Genomic DNA, 9,445 nt, shown 5'->3' on the forward strand with positions numbered 1-9,445 from the left:
GGTATACTGGTTTTAAATAATCTCTATAATCATTTTTTAATCATGTCCCAATTAACGATTTTAATTAACTATTTTTTTAAGAAAAACAAATAGGGTAGACTAATGTGTAATCAATTAAGGTATATTGTTTTAAATAATCCCTATAATCATCTTTTAATCGTTGTCAGTCCCAGCTAACGATTTTAATTAACTATATTTCTAAGGAAAACAAATAGGGTAGACTAATGTTTAATCAATTAAGGTATATTGATTATAAATAATCCCTACAATCATCTTTTAATCGTTGTTGGTAACTAACGAAGACATCCCCACTTTTTAACATGTTTGCTTCCAACGATCCACGTTTAACGGAAGCGTAACTCCGTTCGTCTCCGGTCGCCAGGAAAACGTTTTCGGCCGTAAAATTTCTTTTTCGCCAGTAAACTAAGATTGAAAACCACTAGCTTCTTCGCCAGAGTTAATTGGGTTAGTTCTCTCCTTTTTATTATTACCAAAACATGAGTATATATGTTTGATGATAGTTTTAAGTTTTCCTGAGTAACTCTCGGAAGATGAAACAATGTCCATCCAAGAAATGATATCAAAATCAGGAATAAGATTTTCATTAGGAACCAGAAACTAAAAACACAGAAGGGGAAAAAATGGAAATAACAAACAAAAAAAGAAAGAAAATCAACATGACGATTTGGAACAGAAGATGAGGATTTGGAACAGATTTATGGGGCGTTAAAAGATAAAAAACAGTCTTTTAAAAGCAAGATTGTTTCATCATTCGACCTCCGGAATCCTGAAATTGAAAAGGCCGTTATCAACGCCACCAGCCATGATGAATCGTGCATTGATTTCTATCACACACAATGTGTGATTTCATGGATTCTTGTTTCTGATGAATATCTTTGGTGGCCCTAAAAGGTCTCATGCTTATGCATGGAGTTTTCTGTTGCAATGTCTCTGTTGTTCTTATGATTAAACGGTTGTCAATCGATATACCAAATTTCAAACACGGGCGTTCAGGAAGTGGAAAACGATGGAGCTTTGACGCATTTACTCGGTCTTATTATGCTTTCCTTGAGCAAAAATGGATGGTTATATTATTATTTTCTTAACAACTAAACGATAATGAAACCGGAAAACATCTCCTAGTCCAAGATCTTGTGTGTTTACAAAAACCTCAACTTTTGCTTGACACATTGCTTCAAATCAAACCGCGATATCTAGCAAGGTCAAACATGCTTGTTCTCGAAGCAATGAATAGCCTTGTGATAGAGAGTTTTGATATTTACAGTCGTATATGTGATGGAATCATTTGTGTTCTTGTGAATATACATTCTGGTGGAATGGCAGAAGCTAAAACAATGTTAAGCATTCTAGAAAAAAGCAATCGTCCAAGGCGAAAATATGTCTCAGTATCTTGAGTTTTGCAAACAAATGGGCGTTATCAACGCATCCCAATGTCCTAAAATCGAGCAGTTATATGAAACCGGCATTCAAGATCTTGCAAACTTAATTAAATAGGAGTTACCGGATTGTAAACATGTTAATGTGATGTGAGTGGGGTATAACCAAGTCGTAAACGTGTTAAAGTGGTTAGCGGATGTAATCAGAAGCTTAAACAAACTAAACGTGGACATGCCAATCCAAACATGATTCGTTTAACTATATGGTTTAAACATGTCAATCCAAACAAGACCCGGTTAAATGAATTAAACATATAAACCCAAACACAACATGTTTAATTGAATGTGTTAACCATGTCAACCCGAACACTATATGTAAATTTAGAGAACATATAGAGGGCTAAAATATGGATTGAACAAGTCATAAACAAGTTAATGTACCAACTACGGGTTAAATCGATCAACCCAAACACAATTGATTTAAACATGTCAACCCAAACACAACATGTTTAGTAAACGAATAAAATATAATAAGCCTAATGCAACCTATTTAATTAAATGGGTTAATCAAATGAATTAGACTTAAAAAACTCAAAAATATAATTTACTTTTGTCAAGCATGGGGTTATGTCAAAGAAAATTCGGGATCGATACTAATACCGAATTTTTCCCTATGATATGGATACCGAACCGAGCATATTCAGTACCAGTGCCAAGTTTTAAAAAAAATCAAGATCGGTATTGATATAATACCGAGCTCATCCCTAATTCCCACACAGATTCAACATATATATTGACAACAAAGATTATCAACTGAATCTTTAAATCTACAGTTAAAAAGAGTCAACAAGAAACATCATCTTTCATATATCAAAACAAATATAAGATTCCATATGTCTAAACCTTAAAAAACCTTAAAACCTCATGGGCAAGTCACAAATACGCCTCTTTAAAACAACCTTAGATGTATCATGTATCTACACTTGATAATTTATCTGATTGTTACAAACTTGTTAGTCCCATGTTTAGCCCAATGCCCCCTCAAATCAATAGCATTATCAAAACCATACCCTTCAGAAGCCAACTTCTCCAACACCTTCTTAAAAGCTCCTTGACTCATCTTCCGCCCCGCGATCCGGGCCCCACGTCGTTTAGTACTCATCGGCAGCGGGTACATTGAAATAGTCGTCGTGCAACAAGCCGACTGCCACCCACCCAACCCCCACCGATAACATTGTTGAGGCGTGCCCGTGCACGAACACACGGGTATCGGGATTCCCGATATGTCCATATCCAGCCCGTCTATCACCACGTCTAAATTCCGCCTCATAGTTTTCGATCGTGGGCCCGTTTGACTCGGGCCTTCTTTCACTTTCTTTGGTTTCTTGCCACGTGGCTGTTTCGGGCCCTGGCCGTGGCCCGTTGACCTCTTCTTCACGGGCCCGGGCCCACCAACGTCACCATCATCATCACCGTCACCGTCACCACCATCATCACCGCCATCAATGTCCATCGACGGCATAAAATGGGCCGAATTGGAAGCAGAAGTGTCCGGAACGAATGTCGGGTTCACGGCTAACATATGAAGAAGTCTTTCTCTATGAGTCCAGCTATCCCGCATATAATGCGTCGGGACAAGCGGGTAATGGTGGTTGTAGGCAGCCGCCTCACCGCCATTCGGGTTTATCATTATCGGGCTTTCGCGGCCCGATAAGAAGGGTTTTACGTCACGGTTACTATTATCACCAAATGGAGACATTAATTGAAGGCCAATATGTTCTTTAAACACAGGCTCATAATACCCCCAATTCCTCATATTCAATCCATCATCATCCATTACTACAAATCCACCCACAACAAAGATTAAATGTTTTTAGATCCAATAACCACATGATGATACAAATGATGCAATTAATAATCTAAATTATCAATACCCATAAATTTTAAACAATTATTACACACAATTAGATCAAATTTAAAATAATAATAATAATAATCTAGGGCACATAAAATGAATCTAACTAAATTGTTACAGATCTGTGAATAAAAAGTTAACAAAAATGAAATTAAATCTATTAAGAATATTAAGAATGAAAAAAGATTATTAATTTAATTAAAACATATTTAAATTTCAGATCAAGAAAGTTAAAAATTGGATCTTGGAAAGGAAATTTTCAAGAAAGTCAAAGATCGGGTATTGAGGTACATAAATAGAGATATATAAAGATTTATATATATGTATGTATATATGAGAGAGATATAGAGAGAATGGGACTTACTTGTGTGGGTAAAAACAGGTCTGGAGAGAGGAGAGAGAAGGATGGAAAGAGAAAGAGAAAGAGATGGGAGAGAGAGAAGGAAGGAAAAGGGGTGGCTTAAAATGGAGGCTGGTGTTGTTTGATGGACATTTAATAAAGGGTTAAATAACAATTACAACTGATAACTGTATTGTTGTAAGTACAGCAGCTTGCATCATGTCAAAACTCTCTTATTTTTGCCTCGGCCCACTAAGGTTTTTGTTTTTTCAGTTTTATTTTGTATTCATCTAAGAGTAAATAGTCACAAGACCAAATATAATGGGCGTTTTACAAGGATGAAAACGTCTCATAACGCTTGGAACACGGTCCCCTGAGGTGTTACGAGATCTTTTATTAAAGAATGGGGGGATTGGGTTTGGATGTTTTGTGCATTGCGTCGGATGAAGGGTTGACTTTGTTTGACCCAAATTTCATCCATTGAAGGAGGAGAGGGTGTTTCCTACCTCCACCACACATGTTCAATCATTTTAAGGTATGATCACTTTTATGATTTTCATTTTTGTTTTTTTTAATGGTTAAGACTAACCTCATTTTATTTAAGTTTACTTTGTGTTTAAATGTGACGTGTTTAAGTCACACTTGTGTTAGTTATTAGTTTCTAATCATATGAAATGATGGCAAGTTAACTATTAGTTTGTAATTATAAGATCCGTAAAAAGAGCATAGTCTCTAGTAGTGGAACGATAATCGTCAAGGCAACCAACCCATTTAGCATTTGCATATGTATTGAAGAAACACTAATCGACCCCGGGCAGATTATGGATAATCTGGGGGTTAAATAGATGTTTCCCACGAGGGTTAGGTCCGGCAAGATGGTTATTCTTCTGATGACCTGCAAAACAGACACCGTGAGCTCGTCACTGAGAAGGGGAGGGGTACCTCCTTGTGACCACCCTCCGGCGTGAGAATCAGACTAGATTGCTCTTGAATATAAGTGTATATTAAGAGAAATGACTAGAGCAGATATCAGATAATATATGAAGATATAAGATAATAAGATATCATACCGTCCCAAGGTGTTGGAGTATTTATAGCCGAAGGTAGGTTTCCAAGCAGGTACAGCCGGCTGAATAGTATTCCTGTTCTACCAACTGTGGGTTACGCACGTGCCATGCTGGTGGTTGGTGGGTAGGCAGCGACTGATAGTGACCAGGCCGGCTATGTACTATTCCTTTTCCACCAACTGCAGGCTATGCACGTGCTATGACAGGTTGGTGAGTAGGCAGCGGCTGATAGTGACATTAAGTAGTAGAGCGTGCTGCTCGTCGTACTGTTGTCAGTGAGCTGTCGCAGCTTTGGTCAGATCTTTTGTCCATACCTTGGCAGGTACAGTACAAAAGATCCTCCAGTAGCGTACGGACTGGCTCATTTGGGCGGGAGTTTTCCCGGCTTTGGGCGGGAGTATTCCCGGCTTGCTCACTCCTTCTTCAGGTGACATTGCTGAATTATTTAAGAGTTAGTGCCTTGTGCGTGTAGCCTTGCTGCGCGGGTAGCCTTCCCTGGTGGCTAGTATCCGTTGCTGCGGGAACAGGCGGAGTACGTCGACCATTGGGAGGCTTTTCCTGCGGGAACAGCTTGCGTACTGCGCGTAAGGACGTCACGTCTCTGAGCATGGTGGGTCCTGCGGATCCAGTTGGTTTTTGCGCAGACGTCTCTTCAGGGTGAGTCTTGCGAGTTTAGTCTTTGCGCAGACGTCCCTCTTGAAGGTGAGTCTTGCGGGTTCAACTGCGCAGACGTCCCTCTTTGAGGTGAGTCTTGCGGGTCCAACTGGGCTCTGCTGGGACCTACCTCTTCAAGTCCCCCCAGTCCAATGTTCTTCTCATGAATTGTTAATAAGTGAGGTGAACTTTTGGACTTAAGCAAGGGGTTTTGAAAAGGGTTTAGTTTTAAGGTTCTCCGCGGGGATTCTTCCCGCGAGTTTCCTAATGTCATGTGCAGAATTTCCCACTGTTCTGCTTGATCTTTGGGTATGATGCGGGTAGGTGTGTAACCTCCTCGCAAGTCGGGAGCGTTGAGTTTCACTTGCGTAGATTCTCCACGGGGTTTTGGTAGTTTTAAACATAGTGATCAATTATGTTAAACAACCAATTCCATCTTGGAGCTTCCAACAATCTAGTTCTCAATGTTCCCGCTATGCGGGGGTTTTATATCCCTTTCCGCAAGCATGGTCCAGAAGATCCTTCTTGGTTTCAATTCCCTGCGGAGTGCTAAGTATGTGAAGGGTTTCGCCTTGACACTGTACCCGCACTCGCCTTATAGTTACTTTGCTTCCAAGGCATTCCTGGCTTCAATTCCCTGCGGGTGCTAAGTATGTGAAGGGTTTTGCCTTGACACTGTACCCGCACCCGTCTTATAGTTACTTGGTTGCCGAGGTATTCTTGGCTTCAATTCCCTGCAGGTGCTAAGTATGTGAAGGGTTTTGCCTTGACACTGTACCCGCACCTGTCTTATAGTTACTTGGTTGCCAAGGTAAGGGGTATAGTCCCACTTACTTTTGAATCTTTGTGACTTGCGTTATAAACGTTACATGACTTGCGCATGCATATTTTAGTTTATTTTAGCAATTTTCCCAGTGTTTTGAATAAGTTAACCGTTCGACGCGCGGTTGTCAATAGGTTAGTGTTCAGTTTCCTCTCATGATTGTGCGGGTAGGACCGTCACTTTCATTTAGTGGGATGACCAATCTTCACCTATAACTGACCTGCGTGGAGGTTTGTCGTTTTTTGTGTTTATGCGGGTTTTGCCGCCGTCCACACGCAACGACTTCTTTCCATATTTATGCGGTGAATACCAGCATACCGTCCGGAAAGTTTATAAGTATAAATGTAAAGCGATCAACACAATGTGAAAGGAGAATCATTTCCATTAGAAGTGGCCCCAGGCCGTTTCTTTATAAGATTGGAATTGATCTACATGTAACATTTGCGTAATTGAGCTCTATTCCATGTTCTTGGGATGGGGGTGCCATCGAGCCTTTCGAGCCGGTATGCGCCCTTTCCCAAAACTTCTTTGATAATGTATGACCCTTCCCAGACGGGGGCCAGCTTTCCTGGGCGTTCTTGGTTCGAAGCCTTGTTGTTACGCAGTATGTAGTCTCCGACATTGAAGTTGCAGAGTTTTACCCGCGTGTTGTAGTACTTTTGCATTTGTCGTTTGTAGTTCTCTTCACACATTGTGGCTAAGTCTCTGCGTTCTTCGGTTAGCATAAGGTCTAACCGTCTTTCCGCATCATTGTCCTCTGGATGAATCAAGACCCTTGGTGAGGGTAGACCAATTTCGACCGGGACCATGGCTTCAGTGCCATAAGTGAGGCTGAACGGGGTTTCTCCCGTACTTGCCTTTTTTATCGTTCTGTGTGCCCAAAGGACGTGTGGAAGTTCGTCCACCCAGCCGGATCTGTGTTCCAATAGTCTTTTCTTTATGCCGTCGACGATGCTCCTATTTTCTCTTTCCACCTCACCATTACCCTGTGGGTGCGCCACTGAGGTAAAGGTGTGGGTGATTTGAAGTTCTTTCAGCCACTGTTGTAGCTTCTTGTCGGCAAAGTTGGTGCCGTTATCGCTCACCAAACTCTGTGGAAGCCCGAAACGACAAATAATAAATTCTCAAATAAATTTTTTGATATGTTTTGCGGTTGTTTGGGCTAAGGGTTTTGCTTCTATCCACTTGGTGAAGTAGTCGATGGCAACCATTAGAAACTGGACGTTCCCTGCTGCTGTGGGAAATGGGCCTGTCACATCGATAGCCCACTTCTGAAATGGCCATGAAGAGGTGACTGGAACAAGTTCATTCTTCGGGCGATGCGTGTTGGGTGCGTAGAGTTGGCAAGACCTACACTTTCTGATGTATGCCAGTGCATCCGTATGCATCCCCGGCCAAAAGTATCCCGCGTTGTTTTGCTTAGCTACAACTGCGCGTGGACCTGCGTGTATCCCACAGATGCCTTCGTGTACTTCCCTTAGGAGGTAGTCGGCATCTTGGTCGTCGACGCATCTGAGGAGTGGACCAAGAAAGTTACGTCTGTAAAGGATGTCATCGATGAGTTGATAGTTCAGTGCTTTACAGCGTAGTTTTCTTGCCTGTTTTTTCGACTCTGGTAGTATACCCGCCACAAGGTAATTTATTATTGGTGTCATCCACGTTTCCGTGCCGGTTTGGATGACACAGACTTCCTTGTGTGGGACTGATGGTGCTCCAAGGAGTTCAATGCGGATGTCCTTTCCCAAGTGGGTGAAAGCCAATGACGCAAGCTTGCTTAACGCATCCGCAGATTTGTTTTCGCTACGCTTGACGTGTATGACTTTACAATCGTTAAAATCGCGCATGAGGGTTTTTGCTTGAGCGAGGTACATGGCCATTGTGTCGTTCACGGCCGTGTACGTCCCGTTTATCTGATTGGCTACTAACATGGAATCCACGTGGGCTTCCAAGTTCTTTACTCCCATCTTACGCGCAATCCTCAGCCCGGCCAAGAATGCTTCATACTCCGCTTCGTTATTTGTACTTGGAAAATCCAGTCGAATAGCGTAAGTGTATTCTTGGCCCGCTGGGTTGGTTAGTTTTAACCCTGCGCCTGAGCCCTCGTTGCTGGCTGCTCCATCAGTGTAGAGTCGCCAGACATCATCGATGTCCTGTGCTGGAGAGGGTTGAGCCTCATCCTGGCACTCTTTCTCCCGCGAGGCGGGGACTTCTGCAATAAAGTCGGCCAAGACCTGGCCTTTTATGGCTGGCCTCGGCTTATACTTTATCGCGTATTCTCCCAATTCTATTGCCCATTTGGCTAGGCGTCCCGACAGTTCGGGTTTGCCTAAAACGTTTGCAAGTTTGAAGTTGGTGAGAATGGTGATTGGGTGACCTTGGAAATATCGTCTTAGCCTGCGTGAAGCCTGTACAAGTGCTAAGACTAATTTTTCCAAGGTAGAGTACCGGGTTTCGACGTCTGTTAGGAGACGGCTAACATAGTAGATTGGCATCTGGATGCCTTTTCGCTCGACTAGCAGGACGGCCCCGGTTGCTCTATCTGTGGCGGAGAGGTATAGGATTAATTCCTCTCCCGCTTCTGGTGCTGTGAGCGTTGGGAGTTCGATCAAACGTGACCGAATTTCCTGAAAAGCTGCTTCCGCTTCTGGTGTCCAGCGGAAGTGCGTTTTCTTTAAACAGTTTCTCAGCGTTGACACGAATGGGACGACCTATCCGCATGGTTTGCCAAAAAGCGGTTAAGTGCGACTAGGCGTCCATTCAGTGTCTGAGCTTGCTTGATGGTAGTAGGTGATTCCATTTTGATAATGGCTTCGACCTTTTCAGGGTTCGCTCTGAAGCCATCTTTAGTAACAATGACTCCTAAGAACTTCCCTTCTTCCATCCCAAAGGAACACTTGCTCGGGTTGAGCTTCATGTTTATCTTTCTGAGTGTGTTGAATGTTTCTTCGATGTCTTTCAACATCGTCTCTGGGTCAAGGCTTTTGATGACCAGGTCATCCATGTAGACTTCCAAGTTCCTCCCAATTTGGGCATGAAACTCTTTGTCCATCAGGCGTTGGTATGTGGACCCGACATTCTTAAGTCCGAATGGCATCATTTGATAACAAAATGTGCCATCGGGCGTCCGAAATGCGGTTTTGTCCTGATCGTCAACGGCCATGTGGATTTGATGGTACCCTTTATACGCATCAATGAAGCATTTAAGGCGAAACGGTGCTAGCGAATCTACCTTAAGATCAATTTCGAGTA

General features: G+C 42.5%; 1 pseudogene across 1 annotated transcript; it reads right to left on the bottom strand.

Annotated features, from left to right (window-relative positions):
- Positions 1-2,244: 2,244 nt before the first annotated feature.
- LOC143636766 (protein BASIC PENTACYSTEINE1 pseudogene) lies at positions 2,245-3,818 on the bottom strand (annotated as a pseudogene). Its single transcript, XR_013154307.1, has 2 exons — positions 3,677-3,818; positions 2,245-3,236 (listed from the first exon to the last, which is right to left on the bottom strand). The product of XR_013154307.1 is annotated as a protein BASIC PENTACYSTEINE1 pseudogene (transcript).
- Between the last annotated feature and the right edge of the window lie 5,627 nt (positions 3,819-9,445).

Source organism: Bidens hawaiensis, unplaced genomic scaffold, assembly GCF_021521415.1.
Source record: "Bidens hawaiensis isolate Kalapana, Puna unplaced genomic scaffold, B.hawaiensis_p1.1 tig00008043_1, whole genome shotgun sequence".
NCBI lineage: Eukaryota > Viridiplantae > Streptophyta > Magnoliopsida > Asterales > Asteraceae > Bidens > Bidens hawaiensis.